The 25,696-nt window shown below is 43.6% G+C and overlaps 1 protein-coding gene and 1 non-coding gene across 2 annotated transcripts in view; one reads left to right on the top strand and one right to left on the bottom strand.

Annotated features, from left to right (window-relative positions):
- The first annotated feature begins 1,388 nt into the window (after positions 1 to 1,388).
- The window catches only part of LOC145413192 (uncharacterized), a 481,698-nt gene continuing 457,390 nt past the window's right edge, over positions 1,389 to 25,696 (top strand). The window contains exon 1 of the mRNA XM_080282917.1: positions 1,389 to 1,484. The gene's annotated coding sequence lies outside the window, so the exon portion shown is untranslated. The remainder of the gene's footprint in view (positions 1,485 to 25,696) is intronic.
- Positions 14,953 to 15,071, bottom strand: LOC145413311 (5S ribosomal RNA). Its single transcript, XR_013899710.1, has one exon. It is a non-coding gene; the product is annotated as a 5S ribosomal RNA (ribosomal RNA).

Genomic DNA, 25,696 nt, shown 5'->3' with positions numbered 1-25,696 from the left:
TGTGTCATCCTTGAACATGCTTGGAGTTTCATTCACTCAGGACTTATCTTGAAAAGATCATATTGCATATCTTGTAAAACCTGCTTCCAAGAGATTGGGTGTGCTTTGCCGACTCTGTGCCTTCTTTACCCCTGTACAGTTGTTGACTCTATACACGGGTTTTATTCGCCCGTGTTTAAAGTACAACTCCCATGTGTGGGGAGGCTCCCCACATACAGCTCTTCTCGATAGGGTGGAGTCAAAGGCTTTTTGTCTCATCAACTCTCCTCCTCTTACTGGCTCCCTTCAACCTTTGTGTCTTTGCCGCCCTGTTGCATATTTGTCTCTTTTCTATCGCTACTTCAATGGTCACTGCCCATCTGAACTGTCTGCCTGCATCCCTCCACCTCTACGATGGGCGCGTAGCACCCGCCTAGCAACAAACTTTCATCCCTTTTCTGTCTAACTCTCTAATCCAAGAGTTAACCGTTACTCCCAGTCCTTCATTTATGCAACGGGTTAACTTTGGAACTGTCTCCCTCTGTCTGTATTTCCTACTTCCTATGACCTCCAGTCCTTCAATTGCAGTGTCCAGGCATCTCGATGTGAACAGATCTTGAATTTGGCTTACTTTTGCATTGTTTTTGTCTTTTTTCTTGGAAGGAACTGTTAATGCGGGCTCGGCCTTTGGTTCCTTCTTCCTCGCATAAAAAAAAAAAAAAAAAGGCCACCTTTGCAATTAATTTTATCCAGAATGACCTGTCAGTTTCACATCCGGCGCAAAATACATGCAGTATTTTGCAGGATATGAGCCAAAAACTTCCTTATCTTTGAAAAGTTTAAAACTTCCGCGCTTTTAGTGATAAATTGCTCCGTTAACTTTAATGAACCGCCGTAATAAGCGTATGTTGATTATCTTCAAATAATATACATAAAAACAAGATTGAAATATTGTGTCATTTTGCGGAAATGTATGCTAACTTTTTCACAACACATGAATTAACTAGAAAAGCTAATCGTTCGAATTCTGGCGTGACTTAGATTGCAGATATATCATTCATTAGTCCTAATTTATTATAACTGTTGGTTGGAACAGAAATAATTTTATGATTACCTTTCAGTAATCAATGTTATAATACAAATGTTTACAATGCATGTGTGAAATATAAAACACTACTTAACTATGCCATCCAAATCCAATTTACATACATTGTCCAAACATGAGGAAGGGTATTTTTTCTCAATTCATTTCAAATACTTTTTGCTCTTGGACACACACGTACATGGGAAAGTCATGCAATTTAAGTGTTTGATTCTCTAGTTATTACCGAAATGCAGTGTGAGGTAGAGGAAGGTGGCGGGAAGCATCAGCTGGCCGCTGTTGTGTACTGTTTACTTCTTCCTCGCCGCGCCGCCTCATGCCCAGCTTCTAGGCGGTCAGTCCAAGTCTTCAATTAAAACCAGTGTGATATAGACAAGCAGTCTTGTTAATGCTGCCAGAACAGGTAAATTGACATCGTTTTTACATATAGCCATTGTAAATTGTGGTTTTGATCGCTTATTCTTGGTGAAATGCAATTCTCGGTGCTTATTTTTTTTTTTCCAGGTGATGAAGGTGCAGCCACCTAATTCAAGGCATTTCAGTTTTAATGTGGTGACCGATAACGAGTTGGCAATTACGTAATCTACCAATAGGCAGTGTAGAAAAGATGCTTCGTCAAATGAATTAGCAAAACATGATTTTAGGTGGAAGAATGTTTTTAGAGCTTCTGAATCTGTTAACTAGAATGAGCCAGCCTTATTTTTTGGCAGGAAGAACAAAGGAAAAATCTTTTTTTTTTTTTTTTTTGTATCTTGCTCTTTATGTAAATCAAAATATTAATTATTAAAGGGAACATCATGTAAAAAGTTCTGTTACGGTATAATAGAGGAATACTATATACCGGTTTCGCGTGCATGGCGTGACTTATGCAGGAAGTTACCATTCCCTTCTCTGTTTAGCCTGAATTAATCCAACCTAACCTAACCTAACCTAGATCAACTTAAACGAACTTAAACTACCTTATTGGGTAACCTAAATTCACTAAATGACTGATTTCACAATCTGCCTGTAACATACATATACAGTAATCACTCCAATATCCGGATCAATAGAGCCATCGGTAGGTTCGGATATTGGTTTTGTCCGGATATTGGGCCCCAGCTTATGGACTTGTACTTACGGACCCTAACACAGAGAAACACCTATACAACTCCCTCCGGACATGCATAGCACCTATTTAACACCCAAATCACACCAATAAGGCACATAAATGACTGAAATAAATGCAATAGACACATAAAATGTGGGTTTAGAAGTATGTTCATACATTAATAAACATTCTGGTACTTATGGACTCTAACCGAACCTAACCTAACCGAACCTAACCGAACTCTGAAAAACCCATTCCTACTGCACATGCATGAGGTAAGTTTAGTATGGAAAGAAGTACAGTATGACACTTTCTGGTAAGTATAGTATGGGAAAAAATACAATATGAAACATTCTGGTAAATATAGTATGGAAAATAGTACAACATGAAACATTTTGGCTACTTACAGCAAGTCCCTAGCCACCTCGATGAATAACCGCCTCCTCTCGGACTCTGACAGTAAGAACGATTTCCTGAAGCACTTGCACTACACTCTTCCTGAAGTCTTGCACTGAACTTAGTCACTAACACACAGAAGTCCGTTCTTTTCACAGTGTTCACTTTAGTCCAAATAATGTTCCATTAAATTTAAGTGTTGCACATTAACTTTTCCCAAGTTTTTTTAAGTTTCCAGCCAAAACAAAGAAGGTTAGTTACGTTAAATTTCTTTTCTACTTAGTCTTTTCTCCCAACTTGAAAACCTTAACACAACACACCGTTTTTCACTGCACAACACTCAAAATTCCCGTGTGGTCTAGTGGAGAAGTTCTTGCTGTTTATTCACTGTCAGAGCCCGAGAGTATCACTGGCAGGCGTCCAAGGGGTGCATCGGTGGGTAGTGGTGATGGCGTACCGACTACAGAAGACTCTGAAGACAGCCGCAAACTCACGTCGGCGGTGACTCCACTGTAGCTGATGTGCTGGGCTGTGGCTCGGAGCATGAGGGCCTGTCTTGGGGAGGCAACGGAGTGGAACCAGGGCTTGGCACAGCGGGGTCACGGGCCTGAAAAAACTGTCAATCGTTGACTGACGCAAGGACCGACGATTCTGGCGATTGATGATGCGCTGCCGGAAAGCACGCACTTCCTCCACAGTCCCAAGGGCCCCATCTCCCTGTCGCAGTCCGGGTGTTCCAGGTAGTCTAGGACGAACTCTAGATGTTCCCGGAGTGCGCTCAGCTTGGGGATGGCTGGAGTAGTGTCCTGCTGGGCGGAGTCTGCATCATCATCGCCTTCGTCGTCGGAATCTTCAAGTTCGGGACTGACACCAGCAACCGAAGACGCGATCTCGATATCAGACAACGTCTGATACCCAGGATCGCCCTCGTCGTCGTCCAACCACTCACGAACATCGTCCACATCAACATCGTCGCCGTGCGTACGTAGCCGTGCATGGAAGTCATCCACGTCAAACCCTAGGAAATCGTACTCCACATCTGTTCCGAGAAGCAGACGAGACCAACCATTTTCAAGAGTTTTCACAGGGACTTCCTTCCATGCACTAGCCCAGTTGTACAGCGCAGACTTGATGTTGTAGCGGCGAAGGTTTCCAAAGTCCGCTTGCCTCGAGTGTCACGTCCTTCCCTGCGCTCGTCCTCGTCCTCGAGAACCACCATCACCTCGTCCAGGAACTTCCGACGGTACAGGCGCTTTGTTGCCACGATCACTCCTTGGTCCATTGGTTGAATGAGAGCAGTCGTATTAGGTGGCAGAAACATGCACCTAATACGGCCATTCTCAGCAACCAAGTCCTTGTCGCACGGGTGGGCAGGTGCATTGTCGAGGAGAAGGAGAGCCTTTACCTGGTCGCGAGGAATTCCCAGTGTCTTCGTCTGGTAATGTATGACCTCCTTGACGAAGTGATGGTGAAACCAGTCTTTGAAAATCACAGCTGTGAACCATGCTTTCAAAGAATGGTACCATACGACAGGAAGGACATCCATCACCCCACGAAGGCACCGAGGCTGTTTGCACGGCCAACAATAACGGGCTTAAGCCGGTGCATGCCGTTAGCATTGGCACAACACAAAGCAGATATCCGTTCCTTAGAAAGCTTGCGGCCAGGTACACGCTTCTCCGTCTCATCGGCGAGTGTTCGTTGGCACCGAGCGATAGAATAGGCCAGTTTCGTCAGCGTTATAGACTTGACCGAGAGTGAGGCCCTCCCTGTCGATCAAGCCTTTCACCTTGTGCCGAAACTCGTCCACTCCATCCTCGTTAGCGTCCAATGCTTCGCCATGTAGCTTTACGGTTAGTAACGCCATTTCCCAACTTGAACGCGAAGAGCCAACCCTCGGATGCCTTGAAGTCTGGGCGTCGTGAAGCCTTGCAAACTTCTCAGCAGCAGCCTTCAGCTCCGTTCCACGTACCATCACACCAGCTGCACGTTGCTGTCGATACCAAATCAACGTGGAGCGGTCGATCTCTGCATACTTGGGAGTAAACATAACCTTCCTCTCCACGTTGCGTTTGCTTCTCGACGAGAAGTCAGCCGTGTACTGCATGAGCTTGTCTCGGGAACGCTTGATATCAAACAAAGTCGACCGGGCCAGGTTGAACTCGCGGAGAATGCGAGAGGAAGACCAACCCGCATCAACCTTCTCCAATATCTCCCGTTTCTTCTCCAGAGTCAACACCACTCTCTTCCTTTTTCTCAGGAGGCGGGGCCATCATCACACACACTAAGAGTAGGGCAGAGAGCAGCAGGAGGCCTTGCAGCAAGTACGGCACCACCACAAAAGCGAGCACGTGGGCAGCCATGACGAACAGCGCAGGTCCAGTCGCGGTGAGAGACAGGCGGGAAGTGGGGATGATGCAGCGGCGCTCTATCGGACGTCGGAGGAATGACGAACCAAAACAATGCTCTCACGCGGCGCGCGCGGCAAGTTCAAATTACGGACGGCAAAAAATCGGTTTTTTTTCCAATTTTTTTGGATTTTCGGACCATTTTGGGAATGTTTGATCCCAGGACGATAAGGTTCGGTTAGTGGGGATGTTCGGTTATTGGGCGTCCGGATATTAGAGTGATTACTGTACTGTATATATTTATTTATATTTTCTGTATATCGACCTATTGTTACCTGCTGTTTAGATCAATAAGACATCCAACTATCTCCCTGGCACATGTATTTCATAAAACATTATTGATAAATGAGACAGTACTTGAGATAACATGCAGATACTTTCAGCACACCAGCTAAAAGGGCACTCGGTGTGTGCACACTGAGCAGAATGGTAACTTCCAACATAAGTCACACCGGGTATATAGATGACGGTGGCAGTTTTGGACGATTATGAAATTACTGAAAAAACTATGGTTTTATTTATGTGATCTGATTCATTATTACAGGCATTACTGTCACAAATTCTCTGATTTTTGGTATTTCCTCCAGTCCCCAATCAACATAGGCCTGTGTGTGATAATAGCTACTTAGCAGAAGCCCCAACTGGATTTCAAGGATTTTGAAGTGCTGTAGGTAATCCTGAAGGAAACAGCATTTATTTTTATTTTTTATTTTTTTTTTTTTACCTACGTTTGAAGTGATTCAGTGACTGGAAAGTGCATTTTTGAGTATGAAAAGGATCCATCAATAAAAGGGAAACTATGATTTCATGAGGAATAGATTAGGTTACATTAGGAGAAGATTGGGAAGGTTAGCATAAAATAGGCAGGTAAAGGTATGTATTATTTGAACCAGTAGAAGCACCTTACCAAATCAGTTCTTTTTCTTCCTGGTAGTCTGTTATACAGTATTTTTCTTATTTCTGGGGAGGTAAATAAACGTTTCATGCGATATCTGTTTTCCTGTTGTTTTTACCCATCTTCCGTTGTTTCAACTCGTTTGACTCGTCAGGATTAGCGGAAGGACTCCCGTGACCTAAGTGTTAACAAAAACCTAACTTAACATAGCTTAACTGACTTAATAATTTAATATAACCTAAGCTAACAACCTAAGCTAACCTTGCATCCAGTTGGGAAACAAAAACCAGCTTTGAGTAGGCTTTATTGAGTGAGACAGACAGTCGTAGGTATGGCTTAAGGAACGTGATGATAAAAACAGTTGAAAATTTTTCAGCAGGAAAAAGTAATTCACCACCCTGAAAGTAGTCCGAAAAATATAGAAAACAAGCTGGAGGAATGTGGATTGAATTGGTAAAGTCTTGCTGAAACAAATAAAGCAAACCTTTACAAATAGGCTGCTAGGTTAGGATGAATAAGGTTGGGTTAAGTTATGAAAACTTAGGTTAGGTTAGGATATAGCCTATAGGTACTGATGAGGGTAGTTTTGTTTTAAAAAGGTGTTCTAAGATGGCGTCCATCTGTCTTCACACACCACAAAATGGCGTTTGCCTGTAAACAGACTGCTTTTAAAAACACTTTTTACCACTTTAAAAAAAATTGAATTTGAAAATGCAGGTAGAAAATACTTAACCAGTTAACTGCAGCATTAGGTTTCATGGTCAATCCCACAGTATACCAAAGAAAAGGGGGGGATTTTTTTTTTTTCCTCAAAAATAATTTTCGCTCTTATAAATGAAAGAGTGCATGGAAAAGAATAAGAAAACCAAACATGAGTTCATTACTTAACTTCGTTTGGCCGTGGTATGCTATTTATGGATGTTTGGGTGAACAGTGTAGCGTGCCTTTTTTTTAAAAAAAGAGCTTGCTCGTATGATGTACATAGCAGTCGCACACTATTCTTCGTATGAAGTACGTAGCAGCTGTCGGGTTAAAGAATTCCATAAAGAGCTAATGTAAGAAAAAGAAAACTGCAAAATCAGGTGACCTTCCATCTTCTAAGGGATTACCATGTACTGTAGTGTATTTATACAGTAATCCCTCGTAATACAATGGGGTTCCGTTCCTGAAAACCCCATCGTATAGTAAGCCCATTACAACATGAAGTCAATGGGGATACGTTCCCAGACCTGCCTAAACTCTCACATACACACACCTTAGCACTCACATACGTGAAATATCCCTATGTTTAAACATTTAAAGTAATGCATTAATAGTGAATAAAGAGTAAAAAAACATGAAAACTACAGTATACAGTACTTCTTACTTTACTGAAGCAATAGGGTTGTTGATGTGGTTCCTAAACAATTTGCCATCAAGATATGGACGATTCCCCATCAGGACAATTCCCCTTCATTCTATAAATATACTCATTATTGATTGATTTGGTGAATGAATTTGGGACAGTGTGTAGGAGGAGGAAGCTGAAAGTTAATGTAAACAAAAGTAAAGTTATGGTGTTTGAGAGGAATGAAGTCACAGAGTGTGCAGTGAGGTTGGATGGTGAGGATATGGAGAATGTGAGTGCATTCAAGTACTTGGGTAGTGTGATGAGTAAGGATGGAACTTTGGGGGATGAAGTACATGAAAGGGTACAGCAGGGAAGAAAGGTTGTTGGTACACTGAAAGCCGTGATGAGAAATAGGGAGGTGAGTATGGAAGTTAAGAAGTCACTGCATGATGGTATTGTGATCCCTACCCTGACGTATGGAAGCGAGGCGTGGACCTTGCAAGAGGGGAACAAGTCAAGAGTGAGAGCAGTGGAAATGAGTTACTTGAGAGGAGCATGTGGAGTGACGTGGAGGGACAGGTTGACGAATGAAGAAGTGAAGGAACGTTGTGGGGTAGATGTGGATGTGGTTGAAAAGATTAGGAGAAATACACTGAGGTGGTTTGGACATGTGGAGAGAATGGAGAATGAAAGACTGACTAAGAGGGTGTATGTAGGTGAGGTGGAGGGAGGGAGAGGGAGGGGTAGACCGAGGATGAGGTGGAGGGATGGAGTTGAGAGGTATATGAGGGAGGGGGGGGTGAGTTGGGGGGAGGGTAGTCAATTGGTGGGCGACAGAGTGACTTGGAGGCGGTTTGTCTGCGGCCACCCTTTGCGGGATTAGGGCGTCGGGCTATAGATAGATAGATAAATTGATTGATTAACACTTTAATAACTAATTTTCAGGGGGATCTATCAAAGTCTGTGTTCATTCAATAGTGTAGGCTTTGGATGTCATTTATAAGTTGCACTTTTAGACAATAATTGTGTCTGGCTTGCTGTAGTTGACTTAGTATTATGTTCTAGCATCACTCATAGCTGTATTCATAAATTTCCGTTGGTACTACAACATCTTGAGTATATTTTAAAACGACTTTTGGAGAGGTATAAGTACAGTATTCAAAAACTAGTGTACTTGCTAAATAAACTGATATATAAATAAACGACGGGGAATCATCATGATGGCAAAAAGTCCTGATGGCGAATTGTCTTGTTACTGTTACGATGGCAAATTGGACGGCAAATTGTCCTGAAACCTTTATATAGATGTAATATGAAGATTATTCGTATTATTCCAAAGTATGTCGATCATTCACTTGAGGTCATTACCAGTAGGCATATATATAAATGCCAATGTCTCGTATGTAGCTTTATGTTAGGATGAAGTAACGATCGTAAATTGCCTGATTCATGTTTCAGTGTATATTTTTTCAGTTCTATCTATCTATCTATCTATTGCCAGACGCCTCAATCCCGTTTGGGGTGGCCACAAACAAATCGCCTCCAAGTCGCCCTGTCCCCCTCCATTTCACTGCCCTGCTCCCAACTCACACCCCCCTCTCTCATATACCTCTCCACCCCATCCCTCCATCTCATCCTCGGTCTCCCCCTCCCTCTTCCACCCTCCACCTTACTCATATACACTCTCTTCGTCAGTCTTTCACCCTCCATCCTCTCCACATGGCCAAACCACCTCAGTGTGTTCCTCACAACGCTTCCTATCACATCCACATCCACACCACAACGCTCCTTTATATCCTCATTCGTCAGCCTGTCTCTCCATGTGACTCCACAGGCTCCTCTTAAATAACTCATTTCCACTGCTCTCACTCTTGACTTGTGTCCTTCCAACAATGTCCAAGCTTCACTTCCGTATGTTAGAGTTGGTATCACAATACTGTCATGTAGTTAATACCCTTTATTTGATACCATATTTTACATTTATTATAAAAACAATAAACCACCATCACTTTTATAACTCATATAATTCAAAAACTAGTGTACTTGCTAAATAAACTATGTAAATAAATGACGAGGAATCATTCTGACGGCGAATTGTCCTGAGTCCGAGGCTGAGGGACAATAAGGGCCTCACAGCCCTCACTCATCACTGTCAGAACTGGCTGGCTGGCTGGGCAGGGCTGGCTGATGTGGTTGGACCGGTTTACTCACCTGGTTTACTCACCTGGTTGGCTACCCTACTACAATTAACAGTATGGCTCGGTAGGAATCTGCATTACAAGAAGTAGGGCAGCCCATACCTGCTGGCATGCCAGCCTCGTTTCCTATATACATCATCATCAGAATAGACTAGTGAATAGAGGCTGAGTTTTGTGCCATATGCACGGTAGTTGCACTACTTGAAGGACTTCGAATTAAGAGTCGTAGTTATTCTATATAGTCGAACAGGATGTGACCTAGTTGTGAGTGGAGGGGCTTTTTAAATGATGCAACTGAGTCAGCACTAACAGCATCATCTGAAAGAGAGTTCCAGAGGTCTATACATCTGATGCTGAAAAACCTGCGTCTACACTCAACTGAAGTGCGGGACTTGGCCACCTTGAATCTATGGCCCCTGGTGTGAGTTAATGAAGGAAGAGACAGAGCTCAGGCGGTGCAATTGGGGACTGGCGATGGAAGATTTTCCAGCATTTAATGAGGTCAGCTCTGATCAGTCTCCCTTTTACAGAATACAGGCCCAGGTTTTCAGACGGTCAGCATAGCTGAGTTCAGACAGGCCATTGATTTGCTTAGTCCATCTGCGCTGTACAGACTCCAGGAGCCTCTGATCTCCGTGGTAGCCTGTGTTCCATACAGTGGAGCCAAACTCCATGATGGGTCTGATGTGGGATTTGTATAGAGTCAACATAAAATCTCGGTCTCGACAGAGGGTGGACCTAAGTAAATTATTTGACAGGCCTGCTGCCTTTTTTACCGTATTTCTTATGTGCGAATGAAATTTTAGTGAACTGTCAACCAAGATACCTAGGTCTTTGTGTGTAGTTTCTACGGAGAGCCTGGTGTTGTTCATGTGATAGTACTGAAGTGCGCCAATAGAATTCCAGTCTACTGGACCTCTCTGACATCGCAGAACAGTACACTTGTCAAGATTAAAACGTAAACCCCAGGACTCAGCGACATTGTAGACCGTATCAATGTCCTTCTGGCATGTACTTATGTCTGCAGCTAATGTGGAACAGGTGTTTTGGCGCAACTTAAGGTAAATCTTCATGTCATCAGCAAAGAATTTACATTTGGAGCGTATGTATGCGGGTAGAAAGTTTATATATACCAGAAATAGCAAGGGGCCTAGAACCGATCCCTGGGGAACTCCACTGAGAACATTCCTTGAGGAACTGGCGCAGCCAGACACAGACACTTGCATGGTGCGGCCGGACAGGAAGTCAGAGAGATCCAAGTTAGCAAGGAACCACTGACCCCAAGTAGCCTCAGCTTGTCAGTGAGTATCGAATGGTTGACGATGTCAAAGGCTTTGCTAAAGTCAAACAAGACAACATTCACAACGTATCCAGTATCCATCCACGACGTAACATCATTATACACGAGTAACAGTTGGTCATCTACCGTTCTACCCTGTCTGAATCCATACTGCTCATTTGACAGCACTCCATTAGTGTCAAGGTAGTTGTATAATGCCTCTGTAATGAATCTTTCCAGGGTTTTGCAGCAGACAGAGGTTAGGCTAATGAGCCTATAGTTAAGAGGTTTGTGTCGAGAGCCTTTCTTGAATATAGGAATGATAATGGATTTTTCCAATCATGTGGCAATTTACCAATGGTGACAGACTTTTGAAATATCAAAAACAAGGGTAATGCTAAGGCTTGGCAATATTTCAGAAGACTGGGGTGGAGGCCATCAGGTCCCATACTGGTGTTCGGGTCCAGTGCTGCGAGGCTATTTCTCACTTCTTGCAAGGATAGGGTCACTGTGTCGAGGATACCCTCAAAAGTTTGGTGAGGGAAGGGAGCGTGAGGAGCATGAGTTGAGTAAACTGTACAAAAATGTGTAGCAAAAGTTTCTGCCATCTGAGTACAGTCTGATGTTAACACACCATTGTCCAATCTTATGGGGCCTACTGAGGGTACACCTACTTTCTTATTTCTGATGTACTGGTGAAAAGGTTTTGAGGAGACCTGTAGTTTTCTAATCAGTGACATTTCGTGATTGATTTGCATGTGTGTAAAGTGGTTACGAAAGGTGTCGTTGAGAGAGTCGTAGTGTGACAGAGCTCGGGAAGCCTCAGGAGATAGTCTTCCATAAACATTCCTGGAGTGTTTGTATGTTTCCCAGGCTTTCCTGCGATGGTTTTTTAAGGCCTTGGGTGGTGATCTGGGAGGTGAGGGAGGTGTGCTAGGCATATTTGGCACATACTGGTCAATTAGTGGGCTAAGGATGGACTGCAATCTGTCATACATGGCATCTATTGACAGGCTTTGGAATTCAAAATGCCAGTCTATTTCACGCAGATGATTATTTATTTTGTTGTATTTGGCTTTATGCCAGGAGCGCTTGGTGTGCAAATAGCTATCTGTCACCACAGCAGCCTGGAAATAATATTGTATTAGCACAGGGCAGTGTCCACAGCTGGGCAGGGGGACTCGCTACCTCAATTTCTCCAACTCTATCATTCTCGGATGTGAAGACAAGATCTAGAGTGGTGCCTGAGCTTAGATATGTGGGCATAGTTACCCACTGGTGCAGACCCAGACATGCAAAACAGTCCAGGAATGACTGATGGAGAGGAGGATATTTCATAGCCAGTGCTGTGCTTGATTTCCAGTTGATAAGGGAGTAAGTTAAAGTCCCCAACAATTAGAACCTCTTTGGATGGACAGAAGTCTAGTAAGAAATTTAGTAGTGCTTGGTTATCAGCATCACTGTTAGAAGGAGAGGCGATATATTACTATTACGTACAGGTTAAATGTAATTAAGTGGATGGCACAGACATTATCACAGTTGGTGTTTATACCTACATAACTTATTCTACTCCTTATATATATACATACTCCATGCTTACGGGTATTACCTTTGGTGTCGGTACGTGAGAGGTTAAAGTTATTAATCTGAACAAATGAATCGGGAATTTCAGGCAGCAGCCAGGTTTCAGCGACTCCAAAAATATCTATACCATTGTCTAACAGAAAATCAGAGATGACATGTAATTTATTAATTATACTATTTACATTACAGAACCCTAATTTCAAATTGTGAAAACTCACTGTTGCCTGGGAGGACTGCGAGGTTAATGGTTTAAATTTCTCATGGGTGTATTGTCTTGTGCGTGGGTTGCAGCGGCCTGAGTGTCCAAAGGGGTGCGCTGGGTTCGGGAAGTCCTGGGTGTAACTGGGGCATCTCCAGCAGCATGGGGGCTAGCTTGGCCGGTATCGGAGGGTCCCCTGGCCGCTCCTCCACTGGCAGTGTTACGCTGTGCACGCCTGGCACGCAGTTCTATTCTTTGGTTGTATGTCAGGTCTCTATTGATGTAGATATGGCTAAACTGGGTGTTATGTAATTTCCTCGCATTATCTAGCAGTTCTTTCCTCACGTCGTCATCCAGTATCTTAGCACGGTACAACTTTTTATCCCTGTTAATGCATGTTACGTCTGACAGCGTCACCTGGGATCCCAGAATGAGTCTGGTTATGGGATCAAAGGCAGTATTTACAGCGTCAGTAGACTGTACCTCGAGGCCTCTAATTATTATTGATGTCTTCCTTTTATTCCTCTCCTCCATTTCTTTAGCTTCCTCTCTGATAAGGGTTCTCAGGCTATCCCTGTCTGTCATGGTTGGGCTGGGCCTGGCTCAGGCTGTTGGTCGGCCACCTGGCCTGGCCAATGCTGCTCAGGTCGGGCCTAGCAGAGAGAGTTTGGACAGCCTCACATAATTTTTTGACCGTCTGAAACAATTGCCTAAATGCAGAATCAGACACGGTGCCGCTCTTACCAGTAGTAGAACGGCACTCTGTGCAAATAAAGGCAATGCCCTGACCATCGTACTCTCTTATGCTTTCCACTAGCTGGTCTGGGAGGCCCAGACACATAGCTGTGGGGTGAAACCAGGTTTCACAACGATCACAGCCTACAGCATCTAACCTAGTTAGCATATTGCACGTTCCACACTGATCAGAGTGATGGTTAACTGTAGTTCCAGGCAGAGGAGGAAAGGTGTCTAATGAGGGGACGAGATCATTGTTTACTACTACCTGTGCTACGGGAGCCGCAGCCATGTTTGTTTCGGACCGCGGTGGCAACAATTCAGTGTTAGAGTTTCCCCTACCCCGTCCACGTCTAGTAGTTCTCCCACGAGCCATAACTGTAAAATTGTAATAAGGGAAACACCAAACCAGGTTAAAGAAGAGCTAGGGTGTGCTGGTGGCCGGCGAAGTGGAGAATTTCTCGATATGCAGGAGCAGCGCCAAGCACGTCCGATCACAACAACCTCAGTGTGTTGTCCAGCATCGACCATGTGGGGACGTTTGCATTATGTTTGCTGTTCACTGAGCCGCGGATGATCCATCGTTGTAGCAAATTGTTCCCGTTGTATAGTGAGCATAGGGTGCTAAAATGTTGATGTATAAGCTAAGTATGGTATAAAGAGGCGTTGTATAACGAGGGGTTACTGTATCGTTACATTTGAAAACATCATTCCTCTATTACAGTAGAAATTATTGCAAATTAATATTAAAGGATTTATTATTTGCATAAACTTACTTCCTCCTGTTGTCCCTCTAGTGACCTTCCACGGAACTTGACTAATCAGAGCTTGACGTGAATTTACATCCAGTCAGTGCTCATGCACCAGAATACAGTGAGGGTTTGAAATAAGTACAGTCATGGCTGTCATACCTGTATTGCATGTGCTGTTGTAAACCTCTCAAAACAGTGAGGTTTTACGAAAACCTGTAGGTTGATTTACAATCTCTCAGGTATGAAGTTAAATAATACAGTACAGTAATCCCTCCAATATCTGATGTAATAGAGCCAAAGGCATGTCTGGATAGTGATCCTGTCCGGATATTGGGCCCCAGCCTCCTGGACTTGTACTTATGGACCCTAACTCATCAAAACACCTTTACAATTCCCTCTGGACATGCATCGCACCTATTTAAGACCCAAATCACACCAACAAGGGACATAAAAGACTGAAATAAATGCAAAAGAACCATAAAATGAGGTTTTACAGGTGAGTTTATACAATATTAAACATTCTGGGTACTTACAAGTCCCTGGCTCCTGGACTGGTTTGAACCGCTAGTTTGCAGTTCACAGTTAATCCTCTGCACTCTAAATTCTAATTTCTTAACACTGCACAACACTAAATTCCCGTGTGTTTTAGTGGCGAGGTATTGCAGTTTATTCACAAAAAACAAGCACCTGTGGCTTTCACTGCTATAAGCATCTGCTCTCGATCGGAGTTAGGCTGTGACTGTTGATGATGGCAGGGTAACAGAGTTGCCAGATTGCAATGGCCACATTACCAAACTCCTCAATTTTCATTACCATTTTTTATTTTCATTACCAAATTCGTAAAGCTAGCATCTGTTCTTCACTAATTGTATACATTCATTTCATTCATTCATTGCCAGACGCCATGTATCCCAAACGAGGTGGCCAAGGGCTTAGAGTTAATTGTTTTACAGGGAGGGGCACTAATCCTCCACCAACCCCACTTGACACGTAGGGAGAACGTTATGCCAACAGCATCTGGTGTTCCCAGGCGGTCACCCATCCAAGTACTAACCAGACCCAACGTTGCTTAACTTCGCTGATCGGACGGGAAGCGGTGTACTCAACGTGGTATGGCCGTTGGATACACAAGTGGAAATACATGTAATCACTCTTCTTATAATTAACAGCATGTTGATTATTATCATGCTATATAGGCTACGCTGGGTCTGGTTAGTACTTGGATGGGTGACCGCCTGGGAACACCAGATGCTGTTGGTATCCCTACGTGTCAAGTGGGGTTGGTGGAGGATTAGTGCCCCTCCCTGTAAAACAATTAACTCTAAGCCCTTGGCCACCCCGTCTGGGATATATGGCGTCTGGCAATGAATGAATGAATGAATGATTATTATCACGCTATATAAGCTACCAAATTAATCAGAGAGAGCAAACAATCCACCATCTCCATCCTGTGTATCCTCATACATGTGAAAAATCCATTTGGTAATGCATTATTCTGATTCATTATCAAACGAATTTCTCATTACCAAATTGGCCCACACTTGGTAATGAAAAATACCAAATGGCAACCCTGACAAGGGAAGGGGGAGGGGGGAGGAAGGAAGGAAGGGGTGAAGGGACCATGGTGTAACAGCTGTTCGGCGCCACCTGGCAATTTCAAATTATGGGTGGGGAAAAAGTCAGATTTTTTTCGAATTTTTTGCTGTTTTTGGCCCATTTTGGGAATATTGGATCCCGGGATGATTATGTCCGGTTAGTGGGGATATTCGGATATTGGGCGTTCAGATATTAGAGGGATTACTGTATTAGGGTTGGTTTGGGGGGTGAAGCCCCTCCGGTTAGGTCTCCATATACGGTATGCCATAATGTAAGGTTTCATGTTTGACTACAGTAATCCCTCGATTATCCGATGTAATAGAGCCAAAGGCATGTCTGGATAGTGGATCCTTCTGGATAATGGACTTCTTCACTGGCCCCTCTTCGTATTCACCCTAACTTTGAAAGCCATTGTAAAAGGCCGCAAGAGTACATCGTACAAGACATATTCTTGGTGTTTTACACTACAGTAATCCCTCCAGGATCCATCGTAATAGAGCCAAAACTACATCCGGGACTTGGGGAAAAATGCCCCTGGATGGGCACTTTAGATCCCAACCAGCCTAACTTTGAAAGCCACCTAAATAACTCCCTACCGGACATGCACATCACCTATTTGAGACCCTACTCACACAGGTAAGGGACAGAAACCATAAAGTAAATGAAAAGGAACCTGAGAATGAGAAATTAGAAGTGAGCAAGAAAAATATTTAGCAGTGTACAGGATACTTACGACACGTCTGTGGCCGTCATGAAGATTAACCTGCCTCCTCTCAGGCTCTGACAGTGGTGATGGTGTACTTGAAGCACGTACAGTAATCCAGTGTTGCGATGCACTTAATCCTTTGCACTCAGAATTCAAATTTCTTAACACTGCACATTCTGTTTTTACTCGCGCTGCGCTTGGAACACTCCAGTGTTGCATTCTGCACTTACCGTAATCCTTTGCACTCTGAATTCTGATTTCTTAACACTGCACAGCACTAAATTCCCATGTGGTCCAGTGGCGAGGTATCGCAATTTATTCACTGTCAGAGCCAGAGAGTAGGTGTTGGAGGTGGCCCAGGGGCACGTTTCTGGGACGTGGTGATGGACTACAGTACCCATTGCAGACGATTCTGAAGATAGCCACAAACTCACGTTCAGTGGAGGCTCCACCATGGTCGATGTGCTGGGCTGTGGCTCAGAAGTAGAAGGCAGGACTTGATGGGGCAGTGGTATGGAGCCAGGGCTGGGCACGGCGGGGGTCACGGGCTTGAAAAAGTTGTCAGTGGTTGATTGACGACAGGTATGGCGATTCTGGCGATTGATGATGCGCTGCCTAAAAGCACGCACTTCCTCCACAAGTCCCTGGGGCTCCATCTCCCTGTCGCAGTCCGGGTGTTCCAGGTAATGAAGAACGAACTCGACATGCTTCCAGAGTGCGCTCAGCTTGGGGATGGCTGGAGCAGTGGCGCTCTGAGAGGAGTCCACATCATCATTGCTGTCCTCATCGGAATCTTCCAGCTGGATACCTGTACCAGCAACAGAAGATGCGATGTCGTTATCAGACATGATCTGATACCCACGATCGCCCTCGTTGTCATCCAACCACTCACTCATTTTGTCCACATTCACCTCATCACCAGCTGCATGAAGACGCGCATGGAAGTCATCCATGTCAAAACCTAGAAAGTCGTGCACTGCATCAGCTCCGAGACGAGACCAACCACTTTCCTGAGTCTTGACAGGGACTTCCCTCCATGCACTGGCCCAGTTGTAGGTGGCTGAATTGAGGTTGTAGCGACGAAGGTTTTCCAAAATCCCCTGGCCTCGCGTGTCCCATCCCTCTCTGCGCTTGTCCTTGTCCTCGAGAACAACCATCACCTTGTCCAGGAACTTCTGATGGTACAACCTCTTTGTTGCCACGATCTCTCCTTGTTCCATTGGTTGGAAGAGAACAGTTGTATTAGGTGGTAAGAACAAGCACCTAGTGCGGCCATTCTCGGCCACCAATTCCTTGTCGGACGGATGCACAGGTGCATTTTCCAGGAGAAGGAGAGCTTTTACCTGGTCGCATGGGATTCCCAGTGTCTTCGTCTGATAATGGATGACCTCCTTGATGAAGTGCTGGTGAAATTGGTCTTTGAAGATATTGGCTGTGAACCAAGCCTTCACAGAATGATACCGAACAACAGGAAGGACATCCATCATCCCACGAAGGGACCGAGGCTTCTTTGCTCGGCCAACAATAACGGTCTTGAGTCGGTGCATGCCATTAGCATTGGCACAGCACGAAGCAGATGTCCGCTGCATGGAGGGCTTGTGTCCAGGTACACACTTTTCCGTCTCCTCTTCTAGGGTGTCTGTGCGCAGCAAGTGATGGAATAGACCAGTTTTGTCAGCGTTGTAAACTTGACCGGGAGTGAGGCCCTCCCTGTCAATCAAGCCCTTCACCTTCTGCCGAAACTCTTCTACTCCCTCTTCATTGGCATCCAAAGCTTCACAATGGACCTTACAGTTGGTAAGGCCATGTCGTAGTTTGAAAGCGAAGAGCCACCCTTCGGACGCTTTGAGGTCTGGGGGGTCGTGTAACCTTGCGAACTTCTCAGCGGCTGCCTTCAGCACCAGCACACCAGCAGCATGTTGTTGATAATGCCAAATCAGCATGGAGCAGTCGACCTCTGCAAACCTGGGAGGGTACATAATCTTCCTCTGCACGTTGCGTTTGGTCTTCGATGAAAAGTCTGCCGTGTGCTGGGTGAGTTTGTCCTGGGATTCTTTGATGTCGAACAAGGTAGAGCGGGCCAGGTTGAATTTGCGGAGGATGCAGGAGGTCAGCCATTCTGCGTCCACTGTGTCCAATACCTCCTTCCTCTTCTCCAGAGTCAGAACCACCCGTTTCCTCTTCTCAGGTGGCAGGGCCATCGTCACACACACGAGTAAGAGGCAGCAGAGAAACAGCAGGGCCAGCAGCAGGTAGAGCACCACCACAAAAGTGAGCATGTGGGCAGCCATGACGACAAGTGTGCAGTCACGACTGTAGGTAGGTGGGAAATGGGGAGGATGTAGGAGCTCTCTAGTGGATGGCGCCGGAACCACACGCCAAAACACAGCTGTTCGTCACTGTGTGGCAAATTTAGATTAGGGATGAACACATATCAGCATTTTTTTTGCATTTTGACATTTTTTGGCCATTTTTGGTGTCCCAGATGTCCAGATATCATAGGGAATTATCCGAGACTTGGACTAATGGACCCAAACCCAAAATGTCCAGAACTTGGGCGTCCGGGTCTTAGGCGTCTGGATCTTAAAGGGACTACTGTACTCTATCTGGTAAAGCAGACCTATAAACCACAGCCAAGCAGTTACCATGGTCAAGCAGACCCATCAACCACAGACAAGCAGTCACCACTGCAGGGCCATATCCTGCAGTAACATGAAAAAAGACATAAATAATTCAGCCTAGCTGGACAGTAATGTTCACGCGGCCATAAACTGGGACGCAAGCATTTTGTCCGGGAAAAACAGAAATATGTTAGAATAGTGGTTTTGAACAGCCAGATCACAGCGTGCAGATAATGGATTGTTCGGACATTGGACTTCCAGATAATCGAGAGATTACTGTATTTAGGTCTAGATTAGGCTGAATGGGATTTTGGTAGGTTAATACCTAAAACATCCTATCATAAATGCCAGGATACATATTATTTCAGTAATGAAATTGTACCCTTCTAAAGTCTGGGGGTAATCTTCAAGGAGACATAGGCTCACTTTTTTTTTTTTTTTTCTTTTTTAAGTATGGTAGCATTTTCTGAGTGCATTTTCAAGTTCCAGTTTACTGTACAATAAACTCTCAGTTATCCGTCTTAATTCAGCCACTCTCTAGGCCAAATAACGTGAAATGCTGGATCTTGCATAGAAACCCCCCATTGGCTCAACATTCGACATCAAGCAGAATGCAGTACAGTACAGTAAAACCTCACTATAACGGATTAATTGGGGCCTATGGTCCGTCTATTTTATGAAGAGCGTTTGGGCGTTGTCCTTCTTGGGGAGTCCCCGTCCCACAGTGTTGCCATACTTTGTACTGGGCAACTTAATCAGATTAGAGAACAGGCGCACATGACAACTCCCCTCCCAGCACACCTTTCTCTCTCTCTCTCTCTCTCTCCATATAGAAATTGCATTTTTTGTAAGTTTCTTTCTATAAAAAGTCTATACGGTTTTATGAATTATTATAATTTGAGGAAAAGCCTCCTGACTGACTCTCTCTCTCTCTAACATTTTTTGTTTTATTATAACTGTGATTTTCTCCGTAAAGTATGATGTTTTATTTGTGGTTTATAATTTTGATTTATTTTCCACACCACTTCTGAGGTTGAGGAAAAGCCTTCTGACTGTCTTGTTATGCTCCTATTCAATTTCCACCACGTTCCCTCCTTCCCTCCCTCCGTCTTGCCTTTTCTCCCTTATCTCCGGCCTCACCAACCTCCCTCCCTCGCTGTCTGCTTATCCCACTTATCTCCATTCCCTTTCCCTCCTCTCTCTCTGTTACTCTCTGTTTGTCAACATTATGTTTTTCTTATGAATGTGATACTTTCCTTAAAGTATGATGTTTTATTTGTTCTTTATAATTTTGACTTTTTTTCCACACCACCATTGAGGTAAAAGTCGTCGTCTTTTTTTTTTTTTTTAGAGGTTTTCCCCAGGAGGCCTAATCAACTGCTTTTGAGGGAACAATTATAGGTCCTCTGTTTGCCTTCTCTTCTAAAAAATACTTATTTATGTTGTAAATAAGTTCTTTTTCTCTACTGTGGAGCACACGAGAGCGAGTAGCAGGAGTAAGAGCATCCATCTCAGGTGGCGGCCAGAGTGGAAATGACCTAGATTAACACGGTCACTCTACCCTTACAAGCGTGGCAACGTTGGAAAGCAACATTGCCAAGTGTTGTGGTATTTATAAAAAGTCATTGTTATTATTAGAAAAAAAGTGACATTTATAACATTATATAGCCTTATTAGAGAATGAAATATATATATATATATATATATATATATATACTGTAAATAAACTTCATTTAGAAGTAGTAAATAACTGACCTGAGACAGAGGGGTGTACACGTTTGGCAGAGGGGCAGCCAAGGAAATTCCCAAGAGGGACAATGCCTAAATGCGCTTCATAAAATAGACAGACCATAGGGCATTCTAAAAAAAAGTGGAATCCTGATAAAAGGGACATCCGGACTTCCCCCTGCTAAACTGGACTTTTTCTTATATATCTTCAGATGGCAACATTACAAATGACCCACGTGCGAAAGCAGATATTTCTACCAGTACATTTGCCAAAAATTCTGCCGTAGACGATGCCAGCCAGAACATCCCAGTACTAGAACTTCACTCTCCCGAAATTGTTTCACTTAAAATACAGACAAGATACGTAAAATCCATCCTAGGCAATTTGCCTACAAACAAAGCTCCAGGCCCAGATGAAATTCCAAAAATTGTTTTGTAAAATTGTTCCCCTGAACTTGCCTCTGTTCTAGCAAAATTATTCAGACTATGCATACGTACTTCTTCATTCCCAAATTCATGGAAAGTAGCCAATATCCACCCAGTTCCGAAGAAAGGAAGTTCCTTTGACCCCTCTGATTCCAGACCAATAGCAGTCACATCTCTTGGTAAGGTATTTGAAACTTTAATTAATAAGCACATTGTTAAACATATTGAATCCAACAACTTAATTAGTGATAGACAATATGGTTTTTGCCCCGAAAGATCCACCACTGACATACTCAGTCTCCTAACTCATACCATCCATCAATCAATTGACCTACATGGAGAAACTCATGCAGTAGCCCATGATATTTCTAAAGCTTTCGATAGAGTATGGCACTGTTCCCTGCTGTCCAAACTCCCTTGCTATTGACGAACATCTTTTGTTCCTTTGATTTCGTCATATCTCAGTGACAGGAATATAAAAGTAAAAGTAGATGATGTATATTCCAATTTCCACTTAATTAATGCCAGCGTCCCACAGGGATCAGTTCTGGCGCCAACCCTGTTCCTGGTTCATATTAATGATCCCTTATCTGTCACCCACAATCCCATCCACTCATATGCAGATGACTCAACACTGCATAGTTCATTCACACTCAGACACCCATTTACAAAGTCTAATATCTCTACCTCTCAACTCAGTACAGCCATCTCCATAAATCAAGACCTATCTATGATCAGTGAATGGGGAAAAAACAACCTTGTCTCATTTAATGCTAGTAAAACTAAATATGTATAAGTTACTATCTATCTGTCTATCTATTGCCAGACGCCATAATCCCGTAAGTGGTGGCCATTTGACTTTGAGTTATTGGTTTTACAGGGAGGGGCACTAACCCTCCACCAACCCACTTGTTGACACATAGGGAGCATGTATGGTACAATTTACTAATAGACAGATATTGCCAGATTCGTATATTACCTTCAGTACTACTAATATTTCCATCTCCAAAAGTATTGAAATTCTCGGCGTCTCACTTGACAATGCCCTCAGCTGGACCTCTCATGTTAGATCACTTGCTAAAACCGCCTCAGAGAAACTTCGTCTAATGTACAGAGTCCGTAACGTCATCACTGACGAGCAGTTAGCAGTGATTTATAAGAGTCATGTGCGCTCTCAGTGTGAATATTGCTCACCCATGTGGAATGGATGTGGAGAGGTCGCATTAAAACAATTAGACAAAATTCGGAACAAGGCTGTTAGAATTATTAACAACCCTGGCATTACAAATAAACCACCTCCCCTGCAAGTAAGAAGGGGTGTTGCCTCCCTTGCATTATTTTACAGCTATTTTTATGGCAAATGCTCAGACGAAGTTGCATCCAAGGTGCCACCTCTCCACGCCTTCCCTCGTGCAACACGGGCATCGGCTAGCGCTCATGACTGGAATGTCACTCTGCCATATTGCAGAACTTCTGCCTATCGGAATACTTTCATTCCCCGTACTGCATCTCTTTGGAACTTACTTCCCCAGAGTTGTTTCCCTCCAAACTTAAACCTACAGCTGTTCAAGTCTAACTGTTACAGATATTTTATGAACAGAGGACACCAGTAATCTGGTGTATGGATTATTGTTTTTTATTCATTTGTTTTTCCTTCCTCTGTTCTGTTATTAAAAAAAATAAATAAATAAATAAAATCAGACATTAGTCCGGATCGCACCAACGGTTTTTAAACAGGTTTCACTACCATTGCGGTATTGTATTTTATTACACTGTACATTCACTACAATAATTCATTCATTGCCAGACGCCATGTATCCCAGACGGGGTGGCCAGTGGCTTAGAGTTAATTGTTTTACAGGGAGGGGCACTAATCCTCCACCAACCCCACTTGACACGTAGGGATGCCAACAGCATCTGGTGTTCCCAGGCGGTCACCCATCCAAGTACTAACCAGACCCAACGTTGCTTAATCAAATGGTATAATATATATATAATAATACTGTACTGTACACTGATAGACATGACTTTTATTCACCTTATTGTGGTAAACATTGCTGAAGTGGTCAGGCAGTTCGGACTGCTTCTGGTTTTATCAGAATTTTTCCAATATACTGTATAAGAATGTAGTCCGGTAGCTCCTCAATTCTGATAAAAGCGAATTCTGGTCTATCGAAGTCCGTTATATTGAGGTTTTACTCTATTACTATCCGTCTGAGTGAATTTTTCTATTTGAAGGTTGGATTGAAACAGGGATGTGTCATGTCTCCATGGTTGTTCAGTCTGTATATGGATGGTGTTATAAAAGAGATACAAGGTAGGGCAGTGGATGTTGGAGCGGCCCTAATGAGGGAGGGCAATGTTTGGAATCTCCCTATGCTGTTGTTTGCTGATGATACTGTGTTGTTAAGTGAAGATGAAGGGGAGCTTCAAGGCCTGGTGGGTGAGTTTGGGGGAGTGTGTGAGAAACAAATCTAAAGGTGAATGTAGGTAAGAATAAAGTTATAGTCTTCGAGAAAAATGAAGTCAGTGAATGTACAGTGAGGTTGGATAGGAGGAAATGGAAAATGTCAGTGCATTTAAGTACACTCGACCCTCGATTTGGCAGATCCCTATTTCCCGGATTTCGGATTTCCCGGACACGGGCTGAGGCTGGACAATATTATCAAGTGCTGGACAAATGCCTGTACAAGTCTGGGATTCTCGCAAAAGTCCGGCCATTATTCTTTCATATAAAACTATAAGCAGTCTGCTGCACAACACAGAATAATTTTAGCAAGGTTTTGACTTGATAAAGGCCATTTGTAACACACACAAGAAGATATTTTCATACATGAAGTGCATCTTGGCCACCAACCTGTTTCACCCCACCAGTTCCTAACTCGTGGCAATATCCCACTTGCCACTTACCTTTCTCAAATGCCACTATAAATAGTTTATTGCATAACAGTAGAATTTCAGGAAGGCTTGGATACAATAAAATTCATAAGTAATTAAAGAAAATATATTTTCTTACGGATAAAGTTAGTGAGGTCCATTTCTACTCACTTAGCTCACCCGACTTGATGCGAGTAAGTACTGAATTGGCACTTTTCACTGGAAAATATTTTAATTTTTTTCACCACAGTGGCTCATATACACCTAATTATCTGAAATCTGCAAAAAAAATGTACTTAACATAATTTAAAAATTAGGTTTCAGAGCTAAAATGCGCCAATGTTAGTATTGTGATACCAGCTCTAACGTACAGAAGTGAAGCTTGGACATTGTTGGAAGGACACAAGTCAAGAGTGAGAGCAGTGGAAATGAGTTATTTAAGAGGAGCCTGTGGAGTCACGTGGAGGGACAGGCTGACGAATGAGGATATAAAGGAGCGTTGTGGTGTGGATGTGGATGTGATAGGAAGCGTTATGAGGAACACACTGAGGTGGTTTGGCCATGTGGAGAGGATGGAAGGTGAAAGACTGACGAAGAGAGTGTATGTGAGTGAGGTGGAGGGGGGAAGAGGGAGGGGGAGGCCAAGGATGAGATGGAGGGATGGGGTGGAGAGGTATGTGAGAGAGGGGGGTGTGAGTTGGGAGCAGGGCAGTGAAATGGCGGGGGACAGGGCGACTTGAAGGCGATTTGTTTGTGGCCACCCCAAACAGGATTGAGGCGTCTGGCAATAGCTAGATAGATAGATAGATAGTTAGCAGATATTTTCCCTTCAGATGGTCAGCATGCCTTAACAGACTTCTGTTCTGCATAAACATTTATTTTAAGTACAAAAACATGTATCTGCATTGTAAATTGATATTTATTACAAAACAAAAGTCTGTCAAGGTGAGTTGTTAGGCTAGAGGCAAAGCACTTATGCTAACTTTAACCCGCCGCGTGCCAGTGCCGTTTTAAAACAGTTTGACTTAATGCTGCGGCCAGTGCCAATGCCGTTTTAAAACGGTCTAAAATAAAAAACATAACTGTGACTGCATTTTTCAAGATTCGCGGGTAAAAATTGGCAGGCATGTAAGGTAACTGTTCCTCTACCATCCCCCCGGTTGTCAAGGCCATACACTCATTTGCTTCCCCCCTCACGCTCGCTCTGCCTCACTCTGCCTGTGTGCCTCACCCAGAGCTGTACATAGTGAAGGCATTTTGTAAATATTTTCATGTAAGTGTAAGTTGTAAATATTTTCTTGTAAGTGTAAGGACTATATAGTGAAGTCAAGTTGTAAATACCCTCTTGTAAGTGCCAGGACTGTATGTAATGAAGTCAGGTTGTACCTATCATCAAGTAAGTGTAAAAAAGACACGCAAATTGTGATAGATGCTGAAGTAATAAGTGATCAGAAAAGTGTACTGAACATTGCTATACCTTCCCAGCATAAATACCTGAGTGTACCTTACATAGAAAACGGCTTTCTCTCACGTACGTGGTGAGCGTGAGAGAGCGACTATACCTGTACACGAATATGCAGGACTGAATAAAACCGATTTCCGACCCTCGGTGAGCATTTAATGGCGAAATTCGTTGTTTCCACATCAAAATCTATCATTTTGGTCAAAAAAAAAAAAAAATGGCGTAAAATGGCCGGCATTGGGGTGACCCAGAGGGCTAAAAATAGCCAGCACGTGGCGGGTTAAGAAATTTTTGCTCTGAATCCTGATTTTCTAATAATCATGAAATTAAGCA

This window comes from Coenobita brevimanus, chromosome 95 (genome assembly GCF_032717465.1).
Source record: "Coenobita brevimanus isolate Jiangsu-jjx chromosome 95, ASM3271746v2, whole genome shotgun sequence".
Taxonomy (NCBI): Eukaryota; Metazoa; Arthropoda; class Malacostraca; order Decapoda; family Coenobitidae; genus Coenobita; species Coenobita brevimanus.
This window is presented reverse-complemented; position numbering and strand designations above follow the sequence as displayed.